A 26,541-nucleotide genomic window follows, 5' to 3' on the forward strand; every position below is an offset into this window, starting at 1 on the left:
CCTTTAAAACAGAATTTTAGCTCATTTCAAATTTCATATTATTAATGTTTAAAATTTACCTTTCTAAATTACTGACTGACTTGTCATCATTTATCGATGTGTTTTATTTAACACATGCATATAGTGCAAAAGCCACAAGGTATGAAAGGGCTTATAGTCAAAAGCACATCTCGCTTCCAGATCTACCTCCCAGCCACCTTCCTCCCCAGAGTCAAAAGGCCTTACCAACTTCTTCAATTTTCTTTTACAGATGATCTTTGCATATACAGGTGTATGATATATGCATACAAGTGTACATGTACGTTCTTTAAATTGATTTTTAATTAAGTAATACATGAACGTTATTTCCTTATCCAAATTAAGACAATACAGGCTAGGCTTAGGCGCCTTTTGACCAACTCTCCAATCCCAGTCTTTTCCCAAATGTTACCACTGTGAGTCATCCAACATCCACATAGTATAAATACTACCGATACGTTTCTCTGCACTTACTACAAATATATGTATCCACAAAAAATATGTAGCATTATTTTATTTTATTTTTAAACTGAAAGACATACTGTAAGAATGATTCTGCAGCTTGCTTTGGTCAAATCTTTAAAGCACCCCTGACTTTGATGATAGAACCTCTTCTCTGTGGTCCCTGGTTTTTCTAAAAGCCAGGAGATGCCTTTATTTCCTCTTTATCCCAGGACTGACCTCCCGTTGGTCCCTCCACAAAGTTCTTGTTTCTTCTCAGAGCCCTGGGAGCTGAGATGAGGGAAAGAGGGTCTGAGTTCAGATTGCCCACACACATCTTGTGTTCTCTCTGGTGGCTCATCTTGTAGATTTTCTCTGGGAAGAAGTGACCTTACGGAGTCCTTTTATCATGGAATAAAACTTCACATAGACACTAACAAGACAGTTGTCCTCTCACCTGGTCATTAGCTGGAGAGTTCAAAGCCAGGAAAAAGTATCGTGCAGGGCATCTTCTCTCCCGCCCCACCGTGAAGAAAAAGGGTGGGGTCACAATCCCACCACCGTGATAGGAACTCTTGACATACCAGAGAGAAAAGGCAAAATCTGATGCATGTAAATGATCAGATTCCATGCAGAGTCAGTTACTTGACAGTAATGCCCGTGTCCCTTTGACAACCTACTTCACACTAATGGTCACAGTCTTCTGGAGAGAAGATGCTGCTTCTGAGAAATGATCACAGCTTTGCCGCAGATTCATAAGACCATAAGGTGACTTACACATTTTACGCTAAGAGTGTCTGAGTATTTCAAGGAACCAGGAGCTCACTACATTTTAAAAACCACCTACTGCATCGCGAGGCAGCCTAATTGGCCCAGTTCTTTTGTTATTGAAACTTTGGATCTGTGCAACCTTGAATAAATTTAATCCCTCTTACTAATGATCAGAGCCAATTTTTCATATGCAAAAAATCTAGCTAATCTGAGAAAGCCTGTACTTATCTAGAATATGACCAGGCCTCCAAGGGAGCTTATTTTTATCTAAATACTGTCGGGAAGAATTTAAAGGGGCAACTTTCTTTTCATCATTTACAAACTTCTTAACAACGTGGTCATTTTTGCTTATTATAAAGTTCTTCATTTGAAGTGAGATTTTTGGAATAAATCTCCTTTTCTTTTGTTACGGTCTCTGTAGAAATGGAGATCAAAGTTCTCCTTGGGTTATATGATATGTTAGCCAAAGCAGGGATTCAAGAAATGGCCAGTCATGACCAAAGCCCTTCTCTTCCCACATTTAATGTTATCATTGCTTATTCTCATTGCACTTATTTTAATCCCATCAGATATGTGGTTGATGACCCGGAGTTGTGAAATATTATCTCGTATTCTTTTCACAGTGTAGCCATTAGTATAGTCAAAAAGGTTGCCTATCTCATGCGTTTGCTTCATATATAAAATGCTTATATTTGCCCTGCCTAAAATAGACTTACCAAAATCTGTATTTATCATATAAGCTGAAGAATGTGTTTTTCTAAGCAAGCCAAAATATTGGGTTCGGCCCTTACAGTGAAATGCACTTTTCCCTTTAAGAGGCAAAGTCTTCCGACAAGAATGTGAATAAAATGATGCTTTATAGAGGAATGTCATCTGGTTAACTTTAGGGTGCTAAACACTCCCTTAAGGTGTTTCTCTGGTTCTTGTCCAAAGCGTTTTTTTTAAAGCGTGAATTGGGTGAACCTTGACTTATTTTGCGCTGCTTTTTGCCAGTGGTTCGTTTCTCTTAGCTATGCAGACAGTTTTAATAGCCTACCTATCTTCAGCCATACCGTCTTGCATGATTGCCAACTTGAAGACATTTCAGGCTTGTCAACGTGCTTCTAGGGAAGGGTTGGGCAAGAAGTGTTTCTGTCGGGCTTCCCTGGTGGCGCGGTGGTTGAGAGTCTGCCTGCTGATGCAGGGGACACGGGTTCGTGCCCCGGTCCGCGAAGATCCCACATGCCGCGGAGCAGCTGGGCCCGTGAGCCATGGCCGCTGAGCCTGCGCGTCCAGAGCCTGTGCTCTGCAATGAGAGAGGCCGCAACAGTGAGAGGCCCGCGTACCGCAAAAAACAAAACAAACAAACAAACAAAAAAGAAATGTTTCTGTCATTCTTTTGTGTTCTAGAGTAAACTTTGTCCTTGCTTCTCCCCTTTGTAGCTCGTCCTAAAGTTCCTTAAAGATCCAGAGGACTTTAGAGGGAGGCATGGAGGAGCCCCTTAGGCTAAATGAGGTTGTATCTTTTCTTCGAAGCCCTCTAAAGTTGCTCCTAGGCTTCTAGTCTACCTCTTCCCTTCTCCTGGCATTTAGTTGAGATTTATATATAATAGGTATTCATGAAGGCTGTTTGCCTTCTAGATCTACCTTTCTCTAGATCAGTTAGAGAAAATGAAGGTGCATTCTTTTTCACATTTGAATTGTAGCCCATACATTTAGACTCTACTATACCTACTAAGCCCATCTAATACTAGAGGTAGGGGAGAGGGGCTGGAAGGTACTTCTGCACATATGTTCCTGCCTCACTCTTTCCCGTATTGTCTCATCTTCCTCTGCATTCCCCTTCCATGGTGTCTTGTACAGAGCAAGTGTTCAATAGATATGTACCAAAAGACTACTCTCTCACTTGATAGCCCCCAACCACGATCCCGAGCCAATCCCTCCCTCAAGGATGAGAGGGAGGCAACTCTGGATGGGCTTAGTAGGTATAGCAGAGTCTAAATGTATGGACTACAATTCAAATGTGAAAAAGAATGCACCTTTCTTTTTTTTCTCTAACTGATCTAGAAGTCTGCAGACTCCTAGTAGCCAGTCAACGCATGTGAGTTAGAGGAATGAATGTGCCTCATCTTGCACTGGAGCCCCTTCCCAGTGCTGGCAGGCAATGGTGATGGGATGATTAAAACTTGCCCATTCAAGGCAACTCAGTTTTTTTGTTTGTTTGTTTTTTGTATTAGAGTCTATTTCAGGTCAATATAATCCCATTTGGGAAATTGCTGTCTTTCAGGGTTTCTGCCTTCTCCCCAGATGGCATGTGGGCACAGAAGGAGCTTATGCGTATTCCAGGTGATGGAGGTGAAGGGTTTCTTTTTCTCTTTTGGTTCTTCTCTGGACCACTGAGACCTCACTGAGATGTAGCTCATCTGTCCTGGTATTTGGACGTCACTTTCTCTCTTCCCTGCACCCTCTGCTGAAGTTTCAACAGCTGGTACAAATTTTGGTTTACTGTTTTGGCCTTAGCAATAAATAGTGACTGCTCTTGAGGAGCACAACTCCTCCTGCTGACTGGAGGAGCTCTTTTTTAGAAATTTTTTTCTTTGATCATTTTGTAGTGTGATAAAAACACTTGAGACTTACCCTCTTGAAAATTTTAAGTCTACAAGAATGTTAACTGTAGGCACAATGTTGTACAAAAGTTCTCTAAACTTAAGCCCCTGGAAATCACAATTGTACTCTCTGCTTCTTTGTGTTTTACTATTTTATATACCTCATATAAGTGGTATCATGCAATACTTGTTCTTGTTTGACTGGTTTATTTCACCCAACATAATGTCCTCAGGGCTCATGATGTTGTCACATATGGCAGGATTTCCTTCTTTTTTATTACATTCCATTACATGCATATACCACATTTTTTTATCCATTCGTTTGTTGGTGGACATTTAGGTTGTGTGTTCGTTTTGGCTACTCAGAATAATGCTTCAATGAATATGGGAGTGCAAATATCTCTTCAGCATCCTGATTTCAATTCTTTTGAATAGATATCCAGAATGGTATTGGGAGCACTTATATGCACATGTAAAAGAGTATAATGGGGCCCTTATCTCACACTCTACACAACAATCAACTCAAAATGGATTAAAGACTTAAATGTAAAACCTACAACTGTACAACTCCTAGGAGAGAACATGGGAAAAACTTCATGACCTTGGTCTTGGCAATGATTTCTTGGATGTGACACCAAAAGCATAGGCACAAAAGCAAAAATAGGCAAGTGGGACTACATCAAAGTAAAAAGCTTCTGCCCAGCAGAGGAAACGATAGAGTGAAAAGGCAACCTATGGAATGGAAGAAAATATTTGCAAACACATCAGCTCTTATAGACCCTACTAACCTCTGAGGCTCTTCACCCATAAGGTCCCCTCATAGCTTGCTGTATTCCTCACAGGCTCACATAGGAACCTCTCTGTCTCTTCCTTCCTACTCACTGGGCCATCAATCTATGTAGATACTTCTCTCCATCACTGGTCTTCTACCACATCCACCCCATGTTGGATATAGCAGGAGTGAATTAATTTTGTAGGGCTTCCATAACAAATCACCACAAACTGTGAGGCTTAAAACATCAGACATTATTCTTTCATGGTTTTAGAAGATAGAAGTCCTAAATCAAGGTGTCAGCAAGGTTGGTTCCTTCTGGAGGCTTTAAGGGAGAATCTGCTCCATGTCACTCTCCTAGCTGCTGGTGGTCGCCAGCAACCCATGGCATTCTTTGGCTTCCAGCAGTACCTGCCTCCATCATCACTTGGTATTCTCATTGTGTGTCTCTGTCTCCAAATTTCTCTTCTTATAAGGACACTAGTCATTGGATTAGGGCCTACCCTAATCTAGTTTGACCTCATTTTAACTTGATTACATCTGCAAAAACCCTATTTCCAAATAAGATCACATTCACAGAAATCAGGGGTTAGGACATCCACCTATCTTTTTGGAGGACACAATTCAACTCATAATAAGGGGGACCGAATTGGAGCACAAAGTCCAGATGTTCTTGGACTTTCCCTTAATTAGCCTGAGGTTTGTATTTGGGTTTCTATCATCTAGCACCACCTACTTCCAGGGGATGAGGGTGCAAAATTCCTTCTGACTTAGTCTTATCCTCCAGAATATCTTAATTCCTTGGGTCCTCTTCTCCATGATGGAAGAACCGTAGTCTCCTTCATGTCTGGTAGAAACTGCTCCTCCATCATGTCCCTTTTACACAGACACTCACTTAAAGCTCAGTGCTCACACCTCTAGGCTTTGTTCTTGATATGTCATCCCTGAAGGCTGGTCAGAGAGATTTCCCAGTGCCCTTTGCTGGGGCTTAGCCATGGCCTCCCATCCACGGAAGCCACCTGGTGGTCAGCATCATGGGAATTCTTCTATACTTTGAGCGTGTGGCCACCCCTGCCTTCACCTAGGTATTCTTCTTTCTCTCCTTAAAGATCAGTACACCTGGATTTTCTCAATGTAGATAGTCTTTTTAAAAAATTTTATTGAAGTGTAGTTGATGTATAATAATATGCAAGTTACAGGTATAAAATATAGTGATTCATAATTTTTAAAGGTTATATTTCATTTATAGTTATTATAATATATTGGCTATATTGTAGCAATATATATATTGTACAATATATCCTTGTAGCTTATTTTCTACCTAATAGTTTGTACCTCTTAATTCCCTACCCCTATATTGCCCCTCTGCCTCTCCCCACTGGTCACCACTAGTCTGCTCTCTATGTCTATGAATCTGTTTCTTTTTTGTTATATTCACTAGTCTGTTGTAGTTTTTAGATTTCATGTGTAAGTGATACCATACAGTGCTTGCCTTTCTCTGTCTGACTTATTTCACTTAACATAATGCCCTCCAAGTCCATCCATGTTGCTGCAGATGGCATTATTTTGTTCTTTTTTATGGCTAAGTAGTATTCCATTGTATATATGTACCACATCTTCTTTATCCATTCTTCCATTCATGGACACTTACGTTGCCTCCATATCTTAGAAGCACTGCTTGGAAAAGAATGCTGCTATGAGGTTCATGTATCTTATCAAATGAGTGTTTTTGTTTTTTCAGTGTAGATAGTCTTGCCAGACCTTTAAATGAAGGACTTAAGGGGTAAAGAAGTTTTGGGCAAGCAGACTCAGCAGATCACATACCCCATGGAAGAGGGGCAAGGCCAAGGTTATATTCATCTGTCCAGAAAAAGGAGAGTTTAGAGATGAGATGAGCAGGTTCTGCATTTCCAGGATGCCCAACATGAAAGTACCATGTGACCATTTGTCTGTGTACACCTTCAAGTGGGAGAAACCCATTTGGCATGCTCCCTCTGCAAAATTGTTCCAATTCCACTGGACTCTTTGGCCCATTCAGAGTGGCTCACAGTTGCCTGGTAGAGGTCATGAGTACTTTATATATGGCCCACGGGCCTTTAGGAAATAATACTGGTTTTTATGTAAACCTCAGTTTCCTTTTACATAAAATAGTATCCTCTTTGAAAAATTGTTATAATTATTAGACAAAATATATGCAAAGCAGCTAATCTAGTGCCTGGTGCTTAGGAGATGCTTAATGAGTGGCAATCCCCCCCTTTGTTTTTGGCTGTGCCACCCATGTGGCTTGCAGGGATCTTAGTTCCCCAACCAGGGATTGAACCCAGGCCCTTGGCAGTGAAAGTGCCACCGAGTCCTAACCACTGGACCACCAGGGAATTCCCAGCAGTAATGCCTTTATTATTAGTCTAGTCTGCTTCTCTCTTCTCTCTCTAGATCATACTACCTCTCTGAACTTATCCCTCCTTTAAATACTCCCTGCCCAAAAAAGAAAAATAAGGAAGAAAAAGAGTATTATGCACTTTAGAGTTCCTCTTGTCCACTTGCCTATAATAGGGAGCTTCTAAGATTCAGAGTTTTTCCTGGGCATCTCAGACCTCAGGCCAGAACTGACTCTGTAATTGGACATCCTGGCTATATGAAATCCTAACTAAAGAGATTTATGACATTTTTGCCATTCTACCATGTTGCACAGTAATTATGCATAGCACGAAACCTGTTTCAGTTTTTTTGGAAGTGTCATTTGATCATCAGATTAGTCTCAGTTCACATGTGCTCATTCTTCACCATTTGTTGCTCACAGTGTCTTGGAGTAAAGGAAATGCCAGTCAGTCACTGCACCGAGTTATCTGGGAAGAGGAAGAGGAACGGGTCCCGTAGCCCCTTAGCTCTCCTACTTGTAGATGCCTTCCCTTCATCCAGGTCTGGCCAGCTTGGTCCAGACTTTTCCTGGGGAAGGGGATAGCATTTCATCAGGGCAGAAAGATGTGGGAATTTCATTAGATGGGAATAGTAAAGATTCAGCTAAGAGTGGCTCCAGAGCAGCAGTTTGTTTGATTTGTTTTGTTTTCCCACCACAGATAAGTGAGCCCCTCCAGTCACAGTAACTGTTAGGTAGTCCCATCTTAGTCACTGATACCACTATTCACGCCACTGCTCAAGTCAAAACCTAGGAATCATATGTGACTTTCCTCTTTCCCTCGGATCTTAAATCCAATGTATCAGCAATTTCTATCAGTTCTACCTTCAAAATACATGCCAAATCTAAATTACTTCTACCATGTCCACCACCATCTCTTACCTAAACCACAGTCTCTACCTGGTATCTCAATCTCTGCTCTGGTATCTCTACAGGCAATTTTTCACCCAGCTTCCAGAACAACCTTTAAATGTATATTGGATAATTTTATTTCCCAATTCAAAACCTTCTGTAGTTTTGCACTGTGCTTTAATAAAAATCAAATTTCATATCTCAGCCCACAAAGCCCTGCACTGATACCTCTGAGAAATTTTCTGCCACTCTCTGCTTCCTCATGACTCCACTTCAGGAGGCTCTGGCCTTCTTGTCATCCTTCCAATCTCCCAGACTTGTTCCCATCTCAGTTGCTATGCCCTCTGTCTGGGACGTTTTTACCTCCTTCCCTTCATTCACATGGGACCAGCTCAAAGGGGCCTTCCCCAGCCTTACCTTTGTCATTCTCTATTCCATTACCTGGTTTTATTTTTCTTTGTAGTCCTTAACTCAGTCTCACGTTACACATATGGTATATACCTTGTTTATGTATTGACCTTGTATCTCCCCGTCTAGAAGGTAAAACTCATGAAAGCAAGGAGTTTGTCTTGCTCATTGTTGTATCCTCAAGATTTTGAAGAGTCCCTGGCCATAACAGGTGCTCAAAAGTAGTTGTCAAATGAAGGGATGAATAAATGATACCTTTAAGATACATTCTGGTAGTTCATCCTTCACCCTCATCCCCTAGCCTGTGAGTCTCCACTTCTTCAATCAAATCAGAATCTCTGGGGGTGGGGCTCAGACTTCAGGGATTTCAAAATCTCCCAAGGTGATCCTAGGTTGAGAATGACTGAGATAAATCAGGAATTTTCCACATTTAACGTACACATAAATCACCTGGAGATCCATTGTAATGCAGACTCCGATTGAGTAGTAGTAGTAGGTGCAGGCCTGAGAGCCTGCATTTCTAATAAGTTCCAGATGATAGCACTGCTGTTGGTCCATAGGCTCTACTTTAAGTGGCAAGGCCTAGGTGATTCCTAAGATCCCTACACTTCTCCATTCTTTAAAGTGAACACCATCCACCTCAGCCTGTGTCCAAGGAACCTGTTAGCTGCACCCCGGAAAACTCTGGACTGGGCACTGTTGGGCACAACAGAGGAAATGTCAATTTCTTCATTTACATTAACTGTTTTTAATGTTTAACTTTTAATTTTTAATTTATTCCAGACATACAAAATAAGTAGAAAGAATTTCCGCATATTCTTCACTGAGATTCCCCAAATGTTGTATCTCACTTAACCATAACACAATTATCTGAATCAGAAAATTAGCATCGATACAGTGCTACTGATCTACAGACCACATTCAAGTTTTGCCAATTGTCCCCACTCATGTCCCTTTTCCGGCCTGGAATTCAGTCCACCATCATGGATTGCATTTTTTTTGTTTTTAACTTTTTATTTTATATTGGAGTATAGTTGATTAACAACATTGTGTTAATTTCAGGTGTACAACGAAGTGTTCGGTTATACATATACACGTATTTATTCTTTTTCAATTTCTTTTCCCATTTAGGTTATATGCTATCGAGCAGAGTTCCCTGCGCTATACAGTAGGTCATTGTTGGTTAATGGATTGCATTTAGTTCTCATGTTTCTTTAGTTCCTTTCATCTAAAACACTTCCTCAGTCTTTGTCTTCCATGACCTTGAAACATTTGTAGAAGATTGGCCAGTTATTTTGTAGAGTATCCCTCAGTTTGGACTTTTCCTGATGTTTCCTGAGGATTAAATTCAGGTGGTGAATTTGGGGCAAGAATATCACAGGAATGATGTGTCCCCAATGCATCATATCATAAGGTACGAAATTTGAATTTATCCCACTATTAACGATGTTAACTGTGGTCTCTCAGCAAAGATGGTGTCTTCCAGCGCTATTTTTTTCCCTTTGTAATGTAATAGGTACGTTGTGGAGAGACTATTTGAGACTGTAGACATCCTGCATCTCATCACATTTTTCACCCATTAATTTTAGAATTCATTAATAACCCTTACGTAAAACAATTATTAGTGTGGTATTTGGTCAAATGGTGATTTTTTAAACCCTATCTTTTCTTCAGTTGGAACTGTGCTGTAAAGAAGAGCTTTCTCATCTCTGCTACTTATTTATTTTAAAATATATTTATATAGGCATGAATCTGTGGATTCTTATTTTATGCTCTTGGTTATAATTCCTTGCTTCTATCAGTATTATTTTTTGATCAGACTGTCCTCAATTTAGCTAGTGGAAGCCCACTTGAGCTGCATTCTGCACCCCTGACATGTCCTCATTTTTTTCTTGTACTTTCTTACGATTTTGGACCACAAGATATTCTAGACTCATCTTTCATTTTCCCTTCCCTAACCCAGAATTAGCCATGTTTCCAAAAAGTGCTATTTCCTTTTATTGGATATGGTATTTAGAAATCAAGACTTGGGCACAAGGGGTGCTCATCAATACTGGAATGTGTTGATTCTAAATATACATATTTATAAACACCTAATTATATCTACTTCTATACCTATCTTAAATCTATACTGAAAGTCATGAGTTCACGCTGGTGATTTGCTACTGTTTGTATTACACTTTAGGAGCACAACCACCACCCTTTTTATTGATCTTCATTTTTTTCTTTCTTTCCGTCCTCTCTCTCTTCCTCACCCTCTCTTTCCTCCCCTCCCTCCCTTCTTTCACTCCTTCCTCCCTCCCTCCCTCCCTTCCTTCCTTCCTTCCTTTCACCACCTTATAGTCCTTGCCTCTTGATTTAATATGGGGCCATCTAGTCTGATGAAAGGCAGCAACTCTGGAATCTGAAGGATCCGAGTTCAGTTTCTGGGTCTAACACCTTCCAGCTGTGTGACTGTGGGCAGGCAGTCTCTGACAGTAATAGATCCTCAAGAAAACAGAATTCTTTCCTGGCTCAATCTGTGGAATCAGGCTGAAATGTTTTCCCTTGAAATTCTCAGACATAAAGGCTGGTTTATCTCCCTTTCCTGACTTTAATTCAAGTCTTCCTTTTATCAAGACACACAGGCAGGCTGCCTTCTCCAAGCTGTTCTTCCCAGCACTTCTAATTGAGCAATTTAAATACTGTTTCTCCCCTTGTTCATTCTTTCTTGTCACACAGGTACACTGGCCCCCAGTTGCCTACCCACTATGGCTCTATGTGACATCAGTTTCTGCCCCTTTTTCATTTATCCCCTATATCCATATCCATTATATAATTGCCTGTCTGTCCGTCTATCTCTGTCTATTTATCTGTCTATCTATCTATCTGTCTATTATCTATCTATCTTTCAGGGGGACAAAAGGATTGCAGCTCCAGACCTCCTATTTGAGAAGGGCAGTTCCTGTCAGAATTGGTAATATTTTTCACTTAGAAATTATAATGACAGCATCATGGACAAAATCAGTTTGATTCCCCAAGCATTAAATGCTAGCTACTATTCCAAGTGTATTAACTCCTCAAAGGGCAGTTATATTTAAGATTATTTAAGAACAAAGACTTTGGCAAGCCTGCAGTGGCAGGGAGCTGTGTTCTTGTTTGGGGGCATTTGCATTTTAACAGACTGAGAAATAAATCCACTTTTTAAAGGGAAAAACTATTTACCATCTGCGGTTCGTTAATGTCAGGCAGGCAAAATCTGTCGTTCACACACATTTGTGATGCAGTTGGCATATTCTCCTCTTACGGAGGGTTTCATCAGCAGTGACTGAGACTGAAACACCCTGCCTGGTGTGATATGTGATATGGTGAACCAACCATTCAGCTTCTACTTGGGGTAAAACGTTAGTATCTTGGGAGTAGTGTCTTCTCATTTTTTTCTTTTCTTGCGACAAAAGTCACAGAAGTATCATTGATAGAAGAATCGGTATGGTTGTAGATAAAATAGTGAGTAATGAAGATATTCACCAGATTGCCAGGTACTGGTAAAGCAGTGCAAGTGGGATCAGGCTACATTACCCAAAAGGCCTTGGACAGCAGGGAGGGCCATATGTAAGGTGTGTGTGTGGCGAGGAAAAGAATAGGAACTCAAAAAGCCACCTCATGGAAAGGACTGTGTGGGGACAGAGAAAGGAAATTTTGGCCATTGCTGTGAGTGAAAAATGCTAAATGAGGTAAAGATGCTTAAAGGGGAAGTGTAGAAAGTTTCGGGTGATGTACTCTAAGCAAACCTTGTGAGCTGCCTTTTCAAGGAAACTTAGCATAAATATTCACATCAGTTTTCAGGTTGTTTGATCTGGACTGGTGTTTCCTAAACACAAAACCCTAAATAGCAGCAGGATCTAACAGAATCTAGAGGTAATTTGTATATTTGAATAGTAAGCAGGGGTGATCATCAATATGATGAATAATTATGAGGCATGGGTACTCGCCCATTAGAACGGATACTCAGCCGGGGCTATCGGCTATAAACGGCAGTGCACCAACCCTGGTGCGTGCCAGCCTGATGTCATCTCTGATCATCAGTGCTTCTAGGCCTGAAAGTGGTTTGTGGTGATTTACAGGCATGGAGGTGCTGTATGAGCTCAACAGTCCATCATTGTTAGTTCCACATGAGCCTCATGAGAAACTGGCCAGGGTGGAGGCGGGTGGCGAGGGGCAGAAGCTAATGAACAATCTCGCGTGGTCTGACCTGCCTTGTGCATTGCAAGACAGTGCTACTATCTGACATATATTTACAAACTGTATTCCAGATATAATAACAAGAGAAAAGGCAATCTTGTTCCATTTTTGATCATATATTGGAATGACAGAGTACAGGGTAACGGAGGTAATGTGCACCAGGTGTCCATTTTTTCCCCCGTTTCCTAGCATCATTGCATTTAGGTTGGGACGATGAGTAATTCTGGCCAATGGACTGTGAACAGACGTGACATGGGTCACTTTTAGACCAGGGTGGTAGTTAAGAGTCAATGTGATGCTTCCATTTTTCTCGTGACATGGCAACTTATGAGGCCGTATCGTGTGGTTATCAGATAGAGAAGGCAAACCCAATCTTCATCGAACCTGATGTGAGAGACAAACCTGTGTTAAACCACTGAGATTAGCACAGCATAATTTATCCTGACCAGAAATGGGTCCCTTGTGGATACTGCATAACAAAAACCCGAGGCATTTTTTTTATTGGAAAGCAGTGAAGACACAGATACTGAGGATTAAATCGCTGTTGATCCATGTTATCCAGTAGCAAAACATTTTTTATTTAAAGTTTTCACCTGCGATAACTTGGGGAGGTGGCACGTAAGCATAGTACGCCAGCAGTTCTGGAGGAAGGTACTAGAAGACAGAATGTAAATCGTGTACATTGGCTGCCATTGGCTAGTATTACAAGAAAGAGGTGAGCTCAGGAAAGAAATGGCAGGCAAAATGGATGTGAATAGAGAGTGTTCAGAAATCCAGAATCTGGTAGAATTGGAAAGCCAGTGTTTTTCCAGACCCCCAACTGTAAGACACAGGATGGAGAAGATTTTGGTTGGCTTCTTCTTAGGCTGTAGGATTTAGAAAGCTTCAAGAGAACGTTGCTCCCACCCTAACAAGAAAAACAACTGGGCAAGTTACAAAATCATAAATTTTCTTGAATCCATCAAAAATGGAGATCACAAGACAACCAACAAAACTGAACTCTGTAGAGTGACAGCTCTCCTAGGAGGGAGAGGATATGTGAGTTGCTTCACCGTCAGCAGAGCAAGGTAGGAGGAGGTGGCCAGCATAGAAACAAGAAAATGCTACTGTAAATGGTACTTTTAAAATATTCATTTTCTCAGTGTTCCTTGTTATATAGAAATAAAATTGATTTTTATACTAAAAAAAAAAAAAAATCAGCTAAAATTTACTACATTCTTAAGGGCCTAGTGAGGGCTACTGTAGTAGTTCCAAAGAATCCCGGTAGTCCCAGGCCCAGGGAGTTTGCACTCACTGGCAAGCGTTTTTTCCATGGCCCTCCACCAGAAAAGCAACTTCGCTTTACAGAAAATCAAACTGGAAAATCCTGGTTAAAAACCGACTGGCCTGCATTAACCAAGAGTGACAAACGATGTTGAGATCACCAACCCACATCTCCTCACTCACCAGGCGCAAGTGCTGTAAAACTATTTCCTCACAATTAATTAGTCAATTCATTAATCTTTTAAGATAGGATCTTTGGCTTCAGTATGTATTTTATCTACAATAAATATCTACAGATATCTATTTGTGCCTGAACATAAGCACCTCCACCTTTGTGTTGGCTCTGAGCTTTTGAATAAATTTTAAAACTTTCATGTGTAGAAAGGTTTTATTCAAGGTTTGGGACTTGAGCGATTTAGGGACTTTAAGCTCTATGATTAGGTGTAAAGAAAGCATGAAAGCTTCACAGATGAAATGCAAAGTGGGATGATTATGTCATTGATGGAACAATGCAAAATTTAAAACCCTTTGTTCCTTAAGCCTCTCTGAGGCCTATTTCAATTCAAGAACGTAGAACCAGAATAGAAAGGGCATCACAGTGCTACCACCCCACCCCCAAATTTTTCCTTCCCATTTTTAAAAAGTATTGTTTGTTTCTACGTACAAATTCATTTTTAGTATAGAAATTTGGGGAAAGACAGAAAATGAAATAAAACTCATAATCCCATCAACCAGGCATAACTGCTGTTAAAAATTGAGTGTATATCCTTCCAGACTTTTCTTTCCTGTGCATTGTATATATTTTCAAAATTGTTTTCATTAAATCATAGAACGGTTCACATTCTCAAATTTTTGACCCTCTACATAAATCCTCATCTATCACCATCTTTAGTAATGCTTCAACTGCGTTGTCTACATCGTCCACTGGGAATCTGGTCCAATAGGCATCAAATACTTTCAGACACAACCTAACCCAGAAAATCAAGTGGACGTCATTATTAAATATGTAGATTTTAAAAGTTATGCTTTAAGTTTCTCCAAAATCCAATGAAGATATAGCTTTATACTAAGGTGTTTTACTTTGATATCTCTACACATTTAGTTATAGACTAGGGATTATAACTTCGAAATATAAAGAAAAGATATATTTAGAAGTCTATACTTTTAAAACAGTTTAAAACAAATAGGTCACGACAAGCTCCGGACTATTCTGAGCACGATGCCGTGAGAGACTCCACTGTAAAATATTTGAATAAAGTTAAAACAGCTCTGTTGGCAAGGGAATCTATACTTGATCCACTTAGAATTGAGCTTTTTTTTTTTTTTTTAAGTTTCGATTTTGTTCAAACCTGAGACTCCAGGGAAAGGTAAGCCATGGAGATGTGCATGGGCTCTGCCTCCATTTTTCCTGTGAAGATTAAACAACATCCTCTTGATTCTTAGATTCTTCAACATATAACAGTCAGTTTTCCCAGGGTCGTGGTGACAGTATCCCCAGCACACGGTCAGACCTGTAACCATCAGTGGCCTGGGAGTGTTATTTGCTTGTTGCCTTTTTTTTTTAAACCTCTTTTTTGGAGTATAATTGCTTTAAAATGGTGTGTTAGTTTCTGCTGTATAACAAAGTGAATCAGCTATACATATACATATATCCCCATATATCCTCCCTATTGCCTCTCCCTCCCATCTTCCCTATCCCACCCTTCTAGGTGGTCACAAAGACCAAGCTGATCTCCCTGTGCTATGCGGCTGCTTCCCACTAGCTATCTATTTTACATTTGGTACTATATATATGTCCATGTCACTCTCTCACTTCATCCCAGCTTACCCTTCCCCCTCCCCGTGTCCTCAAGTCCAATCTCTATGTCTGTGTCTTTATTCCTGTCCTGCCCCTAGGTTCATCAGAATTTTTTTTTTTTTTTTAGATTCCATATGTATATATTAGCATATGGTGTTTGTTTTTGTCTTTCTGACTTCACTTTGTATGACAGATTCTAGGTCCATCCACTTCAGTACAAATAACTCAATTTTGTTTCTTTTTATGGCTGAGTAATATTCCATTGTATATATGTGCCACATTTTCTTTATCCATTCATCTGTTGATGGACACCTAGGTTGCTTCCTTGTCCTGGCTATTGTAAATAGAACTGCAATGAACATTGTGGTACATGACTCTTTTTGAATTATGGTTTTCTCAGGGTATATGCCCAGTAGTGGGATTGCTGGGTCGTATGGTAGTTCTATTTTTAGTTTTTTAAGGAACCTCCATACTGTTCTCCATAGTGGCTGTATCAATTTACATTCCCACCAACAATGCAAGAGGGTTCCCTTTTCTCCACACCCTTTCCAGCATTTATTGTTTGTAGACGTTTTTGATGATGGCCATTCTGACTGGTGTGAGGTGATACCCCATTGTAGTTTTGATTTGCATTTTTCTAATGATTAGTGATGTTGAGCATTCTTTAATGTATTTGTTGGCAATCTACATATCTTCTTTGCAGAAATGTCTATTTATGTCTTCTGCCCATTTTTGGATTGGGTTTTTTTTATATTGAGCTGCATGAGCTGCTTGTATGTTTTGGAGATTAATCCTTTGTCAGTAGCTGCATTTGCAAATACCTTCTCACATTCTGAGGGTTGTCTTTTCATCTTGTTTATGGTTTCCTTTGCTGTGCAAAAGGTGTTAAGTCTCATTAGGTCCCATTTGTTTATTTTTGTTTTCATTTCCATTTCTCTCAGAGGTGGATCAAAAAGGATCTTGCTGTGATTTATGTCATAGAGTGTTCTGCCTATGTTTTCCTCTAAGAGTTTGATAGTGTCTGGCCTTACATTTAGGTCTTTAATCCATTTTGAGTTTATTTTTGTGTATGGTGTTAGGGAGTGTTCTAATTTCATTGTTTTACATGTAGCTGTCCAGTTTTCCCAGCACCACTTACTGAAGAAGCTGTCTTTCTCCATTGTATATTCTTGCATCCTTTATCAAAGATAAGGTGACCATATTGCATGGGTTTAGCTCTGGGCTTTCTATCCTGTTCCACTGATCTATATTTCTGTCTTTGTGCCAGTACCATACTGTCTTGATTACTGTAGCTTTGTAGTATAGTCTGAAGTCCAGGAGCCTGATTCCTCCAGCTCCATTTTTCTTTCTCAAAATTGCTTTGGCTCTTTAGGGTCTTTTGTGTTTCCATACAAATTGTGAAATTATTTTGTGCTAGTTCTGTGAAAAATGCCATAGGTAGTTGATAGAGGGACTGCACTGAATCTGTAGATTGCTTTGGGTGATATAGTCATTTTCACAATGTTGAGTCTTCCAATCCAAGAACATGGTATATCTCTCCATCTGTTTGTATCATCTTTAATTTTTTTCATCAGTGTCTTATAGTTTTCTGCATACAGGTCTTTTGTCTCCTTAGGTAGGTTTATTCCTAGGTATTTTGTTCTTTTTGTTGCAGTGGTAAATGGGAGTGTTTCCTTAATTTCTCTTTCATATTTTTCATCATTAGTGTATAGGAATACAAGAGGTTTCTGTGCATTAATTTTGTATCCTGCTACTTTAGCAATTTCATTGATTAGTAGTTTTCTGGTAGCATCTTTAGGATTCTCTCTATATAGTATCATGTCATCTGCAAACAGTGACAGTTTTACTTCTTCTTTTCCAATTTGGATTCCTTTTATTTCTTTTTCTTCTCTGATCGCTGTGGCTAAAACTTCCAAAACTATGTTGAATAATAGCAGTGAGCGTGGACAATCTTGTCTTGTTCCTGATCTTAGAGGAAATGGTTTCAGTTTTTCACCATCGAGAATGATGTGGGCTGTGGGTTTGTCATATATGGCCTTTATTATGTTGAGGTAGGTTCCCTCTATGCCTACTTTCTGGAGAGTTTTTATCATAAATGGGTGTTGAATTTTGTCTAAAGCTTTTTCTGCATCTATTGAGATGATCATATGGTTTTTCTCCTTCAGTTTGTTAATGTGGTTGATCACATTGATTGATTTGCATATACTGAAGAATCCTTGCAGCCCTGGGATAAACCCCACTTGATCATGTTGTATGATCCTTTTAATGTGCTGTTGGATTCTGTTTGCTAGTATTTTGTTGAGAATTTTTGCATCTACGTTCATCAGTGATATTGGCCTGTAGTTTTCTTTCTTTGTGACATCTTTGTCTGGTTTTGGTATCAGGGTGATGCTGGCCTCGTAGAATGAGTTTGGGAGTGTTCCTCCCTCTGCTATATTTTGTAAGAGTTTGAGAAAGATAGGTGTTAGCTCTTCTCTAAATGTTTGATAGAATTCGCCTGTGAAGCCATCTGGTCCTGGGTTTTGTTTGTTGGAAGATTTTTAATCAGAGTTTCAATTTCAGTGCTTGTGATTGGGCTGTTTATGTTTTCTATTTCTTCCTGGTTCAGTCTTGGAAGGTTGTGCTTTTCTAAGAATTTGTCCATTTATTCTATATTGTCCATTTTATTGGCATATAGTTGCTTGTAATAATCTCTCATGATCTTTTGTATTTCTGCAGTGTCAGTTGTTACTTCTCCTTTTTCATTTCTAATTCTGTTGATTTGAGTCTTCTTGATGAGTCTGGCTAATGGTTATCAATTTTGTTTAAATTCTCAAAGAACCAGCTTTTAGTTTTATTGATCTTTGATATTGTTTCCTTCATTTCTTTTTCATTTATTTCTGATCTGGTCCCTATTATTTCTTTCCTTCTGCTAACTTTGGGGGTTTTTGTTGTTGTTCTTTTTCTTCTTTCTCTAATTGCTTTAGGTGTAAGGTTAGGTTGTTTATTTGAGATATTTCTTGTTTCTTGAGGTAGGATTGTATTGCTATAAACCTCCCTTTAGCACTGCTTTTGCTGCATCCCATAGGTTTTGGGGCATCGTGTTTTCATTGTCATTCATTTCTAGGTATCTTTTTATTTCCTCTTTGATTTGTTCAGTGATCTCTTGGTTATTGTGCAGTGTATTGTTTAGCCTCCATATGTTTGTATTTTTTACGGTTTTTATCCTGTAATTGATACCTAGTCTCATAGCATTGTGGTCGGAAAAGATACATGATATGATTTCAGTTTTCTTAAATTTACCAAGGCTTGATTTGTGACCCAAGATATGATGTATCCTGGAGACTGTTCCATGAACACTTGAGAAGAAAGTGTATTCTGTTGTTTTTGTGTGGAATGTCCTATAAATATCAATTAAGTCCATCTTTTCTAATGTGTCATTTAAAGCTTTTGTTTCCTTATTTATATTCATTTTGGATGATCTGCCCATTGGTGAATGTGGGGTGTTAAAGCCCCCTGCTATTATTGTGTTACTGTTGGTTTCCCCTTTTATGGCTGTTAGCATTTGCCTTATGTATTGAGGTGCTCCTATGTTGCGTGCACAAATATTTACAATTGTTATATGTTCTTCTTGGAGTAATCCCTTGATCATCATGTACTGTCCTTCTTTGTCTCTTGTAATAATCTTTAGTTTAAAGTCTATTTTGTCTGATATGAGAATTGCTACTCCAGCTTTCTTTTGATTTCCATTTGCATGGAATATCTTTTTCCATCCCCTCACTTTCAGTCTGTGTGTGTCCCTAGGTCTGAAGTGGGTCTCTTGTAGACAGCATATATATAGGTCTTGTTTTAGTATCCATTCAGCCAGTCTGTGTCTTTTGGTTGGAGCATTTAATCCATTTACATTTAAGGTAATTATCTATATGTATGTTCCTATTACCATTTTCTTAATTGTTTTTGGTTTGTTATTTTAGGTCTTTTCCTTCTCTTGTGTTTCCTGCCTAGAGAAGTTCCCTTAGCGTTTGTTGTAAAGCTGGTGCTGAATTCTCTTAGCTTTTGCTTGTCTGTAAAGGTTTTAATTTCTCCATCAAATCTGAATGAGATCTTTGCTGGGTAGAGTAATCTTGGTTGTAGGTTTTTCCATTTCATCACTTTAAATGTGTCCTGCCACTCCCTTCTGGCTTGCAGAGTTTCTGCTGAAAGATCGGCAGTTAACTTTATCAAGATTCCCTTGTATGTTATTTGTTGCTTTTCCCTTGCTGCTGTCAATATTTTTTCTTTGTGTTTAATTTTTGATAGTTTGATTAATAGGTGTGTTGTCGTGTTTCTCCTTGGATTTATCCTATATGGGACTCTGCACTTCCTGGACTTGATTGACTATTTCCTTTCCCGTGTTAGGGATGTTTTCAACTATAATCTCTTCAAATATTTTCTCAGACCCTTCCTTTTAATCTCCTTCTTCTGGGACCCCTATAATTCAAATGTTGCTATGTTTAATATTGTCCCAGAGGTCTCTGAGACTGTGCTCAATTATTTTCATTCTTTCTTCTTTTGTTTTGTTTTGTTTTTTTTTTTTTTTGGCGGTGCGCAGGCCTCTCACTGTTGTGGCCTCTCCCGTTGCGGAGCACAGGCTCCAGACGCGCAGGCTCAGCAGCCATGGCTCACAGGCCTAGCCGCTCCATGGCATGTGGGATCTTCCCTGACCGGCACACGAACCTGTGTCCCCTGTATCGGCAGGTGGACTCTCAACCACTGCACCACCAGGGAAGCTCCATTCTTTCTTCTTCATTCTGCTCTGCGGTAGTTATTGCCACTATTTTATCTTCCAGGTCACTTATCCATTCTTCTGCCTCAGTTATTCTGCTATTGATCCCTTCTGGAGAATTTTAAATTTCATTTATTGTGTTGTTCATCATTGTTTGATTGCTCTTTAGTTCTTCTAGGCCCTTTTTAAACATTTCTTGTATTTTCTCCATTCTATTTCCAAGATTTTGGATCATCTTTGCTATCATTACTCTGAATTCTTTTTCAGGTAGAGTGCCTATTTCCTCTTCATTTGTTTGGTCTGATGGGTTTTTACTTTGCTCCTTCATCTGCTGCATATTTCTCTGTCTTCTTATTTTGCTTAACTTACTGTGTTTGGGGCCTCCTTTTTGCAGGCTGCAGGTTTGTAGCTCCAATTGTTTTTGGTGTCTGCCCCCAGTGGGTGATGTTGGTTTAGTGAGTTTTGTATGCTTCCTGGTGGAGGGGACTGGTGCCTGTGTTCTTGTTAGTGGGGCTGGATCTTGTCTTTCTGGTGAGCAGGAACGTGTCTGGTGGTGTTTTGGGGTGTCTGTGAACTTATTATTAGTTTAGGCAGCCTCTCTGCTAATAGGTGGGATTGTTTTCCTGTTTTGCTAGTTGTTTGGCATAGGGTGTCCAGCACTGTAGCTTGCTGGTTGTTGAGTAGAGCTAGGTCTTAGCATTGAGACAGAGATCTCTGGGAGAGCTCTCGCCAATTGATATTACGTGGGGCCAGGAGGTCTCTGATGGTCCAATGTCCTGAACTCGGCTCTCCCACCTCAGAGACTCAGGCCTGACACCCGGCTGGAGCACCAAGACCCTGTCAGCCACATGACTCAGAATAAGAGGGAGAAAAAAAGAAAGAAAAAATAATAATAAAAAAATTATTAAACTAAAAAATTTTTTAAATAATAATAATAAAGAAGAGAGCAAGCAAAGCAATAAACAAATCCACCATGTTAACAAGTGCTAAAAACTCTAGTAAGATAAACATAAAAATCAGAAATCAGTCGCAGACAGCAAACCCCAAGTCTACAGTTGCTCCCAAAGTCCACTACCTCAGTTTTGGGACTCTTCATTTTCTCTTCAGCTGTTCCAGAGATGCAGGGTACATTAAGTTGATTGTGGAGATTTAATCCACTGCTCCTGAGGCTGCTGGGAGAGATTTCCATTTCTCTTCTTTGTTTGCACAGCTCCTGGGGTTCAGCTTTGGATTTGGCCCCGCCTCTGCGTGTAGGTCACCTGAGGGCATCTCTTCCCTTTTGGGAGGTCTGAGGACTTCTGCCAGTATTCACTAGGTGTTCTGTAGGAGTTGTTCCACATGTAGATGTATTTTTGATGTATTTGTGGGGAGGAAGGTGATCTCCACGTCTTACTCCTCCGCCATCTTGAAGGTCCCCAGGTAATTCTTAATATTAAGAAAACTTCCCAAGAAGTTTAATCAGCAGATGAACTGTGTCTTCAGCATATAAAAGAAGGCTGGATCCACAGCTGGGGTGTTCATCAAGACTCTTGCCCAGCACTGGCATCGAACCAGACTTGTTTTCCCAGCCGCACAGCAGGCCAAAACTCCGAGAGGCCGAGGTTTGTGGCAAGAACAGGGCTTATTCACAAGGCAGCCAAGACAGGACAGGAGACGAGAAGAATGAAGAACAAATCTCAATTTCACCTTGTGCTTGTTACCTTTTAAATGTCTCCAGGCAGCAGTCATTGGCCTCAAAGCCAGTGAGCAAGTGACTGACCTTGATACTGAAGGGCATTTCCGTCTCATTTATTTATGGAAACATACAGAAAACAGATTCAGCATTTGCATTATAAGAGGGAATATCCTTTTTCAAAACAGCACCACAGTGTTCTTAGCAAGAGAGATAGATAATGTCCCAGTAAATCGTATGTAAAGTCCTTCCATTCGTATATAATGAATTCCTGAAAATGTATTTGAAAGTCAGGTGTCTGAGAGTTCAACAGTAGGCATATAGAAGGTTCCACTTCTTGAGAGCTCAGGGCATTATAAAATCCATAATTGTGATGAAAACCATCATTTTTTGCTTAATATGCTGTGTGGACATATTATTTAATCCATTAAGAACAATAAACATTATAGATAATAAAAATACGTGTTTTGAAATGATTTCTTACCTCAGCTGCCAGTTATCTCAGCCTTGAGAAGAATCTTATGTAAAACTGGGGTAAGAGCTAGCTGATAGAGATTCTATTTAATGGTGTCCGTGAGCTTTCTTAAAACGGTTTTCAAGAGAAAGAGGAATACCAGCCATTTTCTTCTCTGAGAAGAGGTCAGCGACAGAGCTGCGTTTGGATCACTGCTCATTCTGAACCCATGCTTCATAGGCACCCCAGTTCTTCCATCGACACTCCTTGCCTTGGGTGATATTTCAGAATGTTTTCTGTAGTCTCCAGTTGGTTCTCTTCCTCTGCAAGTATGTTCAAGTCAACCATTTGATGTCCATGGAACACCTGACTGAAGGTCAAGCTGACCGGCCTCAGCACGCTGAACTGCATTATCACCGGTATTGGCATCTTCATTCTGTTACCTTCCATTCATTTTTATAAGATAACAAAAGCAAAATGCTCTTGATAGTCAAATCATTGGATACACACCCACCAATAAAGATTGCCAAAGAAAGCACACTGGGAGGCAGACAGACCCAGCATATAATGTCTTAACACGTGTTTGTCAGCTGGAGTGTGAAAGCCCTGATCAGCAGAGTTCAGAAAGTCCAACATAGGAGAATGGGGAGACCATGTAAAAGTTGTGTGAAGGTCACGGACTGCCTATATCTCTTTGAGGAACAGTCACTGCTGACATCAGGATTAACTCAAAGAGAAAACATTACAGGCACTGTAGCATTCTTTAATGTTTAAATTTAGAAAATTAATTTTCCACAAAACTTTGTATGCTTCTTTTCCGTAAAGGTGTGCACTTGGACTCTGCCCAGGTAAGAAGGACACTTGTGACAAGTAAAGGTGGGAGAGGAAAATAATACAAAGCCATGAAGTAGACCAAAATTTCTAAACTTGGGCAGGATTCCCAGCCAAGCTGCTCACCTGCAGACAGAGAAGACGGCCAGGGACAGCTCTCCGGGGCTTCAGATTCAGGCTGTGGCAGAGGTAAAGTGGGGCTTGTGTTCACTCCTACCTTGCTGCCCATAGCTTCCAGTGCTTACAAGACCACACAAATGTATTCTGTGTGTTCCAGGTGACCTTGGTCTTAGTACTGGAGATCTGCTTTCTAGCCTGGAGACAAGAATAATGCGAACAGGCTCTTACTTTGGGAAAGGAAAATATGCTATCAGAAATACAAGTCTCCCTTTAAAAAGGGAATCAGCTTTAATTAAAAGGAAACTGAGAAGCAAATCACCTGGACTTAAAAAGCACTTTGTTTAGCCAGGTACTTTGCTGTAAATGCCTTCTCTGTGCTGATAAGAGTATGGAAAGATTCAGAATATTTATAATCCAGGGACTAAACAAAGGTCTGATTTGCTCATAAATTTGAGGTGAAAGCCTAAAGCAAAATTAAATTTGATTTTGCTAGGTTCTGAGCTGTGGTACCAGACATTACCACCCTTAGAGCTGGGCAAGCACAGGGGAGAAAAGGCAAGGGGGGAGAGAAAGGGAGGGTATACCTTGGACTACATGTCTCCCCTGTATGGGTGCCATCCATTTGGGCTCCCTGAACCCCAACTGGGAACAGTGTGGTACAGGCCAATGTTTTATGCGTCTCCCCTTTAGTTGTTCTCCAACTCTCTAAATATCCTCCTGTTCGAGGTCTACCAGATTCCTGGAGTAGCTCCAGGACTTGAACCTATAAGGGTTATCTGGGGTCCCGTTACCTGAGTCTGTCTCAGATGGGTAGCCAGGTAAGTTGGCCAGAGAGTATATCTTTTGAGATTGGACAACCAGAGTGGTACTGACAGGCTGATTTGGGGTAGTCTTCATTCAAGTTGGATAGAGCACAATTTCAGGGCTCTGGTGCCCCATGGGCTAGAGCCACCCATAGGAGCCCATGGTCAGATCTTGCCTGTTTATGCTGTGACTACAGAGCTGCTTGTGGTCTACAGAATCTGAAGGCAGCAGGAATGGCATCCTTTGCCCTGTGCCCCCATCTGAGAATTGTGGTTCGGATTAGAGCGGTAGCAGTGAACGTCATGAGAGGTGGGGCGAGTCTTGATATATTTTGAATGTAGAGCCTGTACATTTGTGGAGGTTTGGGAGAGGGTTGCAACGAAGGTGACTCTTAGATGAGGGCAAGAAGGTGAGGATATAGAGGATTTTGCTAATGATAGACCTAGACCAGGAGACAAAGGTCTGGGGGGTTGGGGTCAGCTGTGACATTGCATTAGGTTAGGAAATGTGTCGGGTCCTGTGATGATGACAGTTGGCATTACGGCGATGGCCCAAACTGATGTAATCAGGGAAGTAGGGCACGGCAGGATTGTCCCTGGCGGTGTCCAGAGCAGGCTGTGACGACAGGGTTGTTAAAATGATGATAGAGGTTGAGGCGGGAACTCCCGGGAGACAGAGGACTCAGTCATACTAAGGTAGTGTCAATTTTGATGGATTGGTAGGGGGATATTGAGCAAGTTAAACTCTATGGCTCTCTGGCACCAGAGCTACCCCTAGGATCCATGGGGACTCAGATAAATATGTTTTGTTGGCTCTCTTTCTATATAAACAACTTGATTAAAAAATGTTTCACAAAATTCATGGGTCCACGGGAGGTATAGTGGTCTATTCATCAAGATTGAGAAGAATGGGCAGGGGAGTGGTATTTAAATATCTTTCAATCTTCCGATCAGAGCATGGGGTGATTCTTCGTAGTGTCCAGGAAATGTCTCTTCCTCTTCGGGTGCGGGAACCGTGTTCTTCACTTTCTTTTTTGTCAAGTGTGCTCTTCCTGACTAATTCCGTATTTCCCACCACAAGGAAAAGGTGGTAACACGGTAATCACTCAGGATGCCGTGGGGCTTTGGATCCTTGAAATTCCGTGAATCTTCTGTTCCCGCTGCCCCCGCTGCTGGCCTGGCTTCCTCTTCCTCCTCCTTGGCCTTCTATTCGCCTGTCCCCACGCACCCCACCTGAGTCACACTGTCCTTTATGTGCATCAAAGATCTGGGACTTCTCTCATCGTGGGACTCATCACAGTGGGTCGTCACTGCTTCTCTTCCCCTGCACGAGTCTGTAGTGAGCCAGCAGAGATCAGATGTGAGTTATTCACAGTGATGAGCTCCAGCCTTGCCCTGTGCTGATCACATAACAGGTGAACAGAAAACAGGTGGAAATGTGTTAAATGAGACAGAATGCTTTTCTTCGTCCATGAAGACAGGGGGCTGGCCTAAAACAAGACTATGTCAACTTTTTTTGTTTTAATTTTTATTGGAGTATAGTTGATTGCAATGTCGTGTTAGTTTCAGGTGTACAGCAAAGTAAATCAGTTATACATACACCTATATCCACTCTTCTTCAGATTCTTTTCCCGTATAGACCATTACAGAGGGTTGAGTAGAGTTTCCTGTGCTATTCAGTAGGTCCTTAGTAGTTATCTATTTTATATATAGTAGTGTCTGTATATGTCACCTTTTAAGTGACAGGGTTTTGCCGGCTAAGTCACTCCGCAGGCTTGATATGAGGATTAGATGGCTGAAAACTGCGTGGCATCTGCTGAACGGGCCACACGACACTGCCCGTGCATCTGTGGACATTGAGTATTTGTGAAGTTGTATGATTACCGTCTGTTTAATCTGAGCTCTGGGAGGTGGGAGGCCGCAGAATGAGCAGATGGGAAGAATGAGATTTGCCGTAGTATTCCATGAGTGTTCTCTGGAAAAGCAGGCTTTCTAAGTCAGTGGCAGCTCCTTCACTGCACCCCGGCTCAGTCCTTGCAGGCCTAGCATCCTTCCTGCAACTGCCCCTTCTGCCACTACTATAGCTGGAGTGACTCTGTGTGGCGTGGCTGTGATGTCGTGGACCTGGTGTCCCGTGCCGCAGTGTTGCAGACCTGAATGAGGCCCTGACTTTTACATTAGGGATGAGCTTAATAGGGAATTTGGCCTTTTCCTTTCCGTCATTCCTGTTGCTGCTTTTTCCTTCGCCAAGAGAGTGGAATAAGCCTCCCCAGATAAGACGCTGCGGTGGAAGCGGTGAGTGAGTGAAGAGCTAATCATTATTTGAAGGAAACTGCGTCTTAATCTTTAAATATGTAAGACTAGAGATGATT

The sequence above is a fragment of the Phocoena phocoena genome, chromosome 9, assembly GCF_963924675.1.
Source record: "Phocoena phocoena chromosome 9, mPhoPho1.1, whole genome shotgun sequence".
Taxonomy (NCBI): domain Eukaryota; kingdom Metazoa; phylum Chordata; class Mammalia; order Artiodactyla; family Phocoenidae; genus Phocoena; species Phocoena phocoena.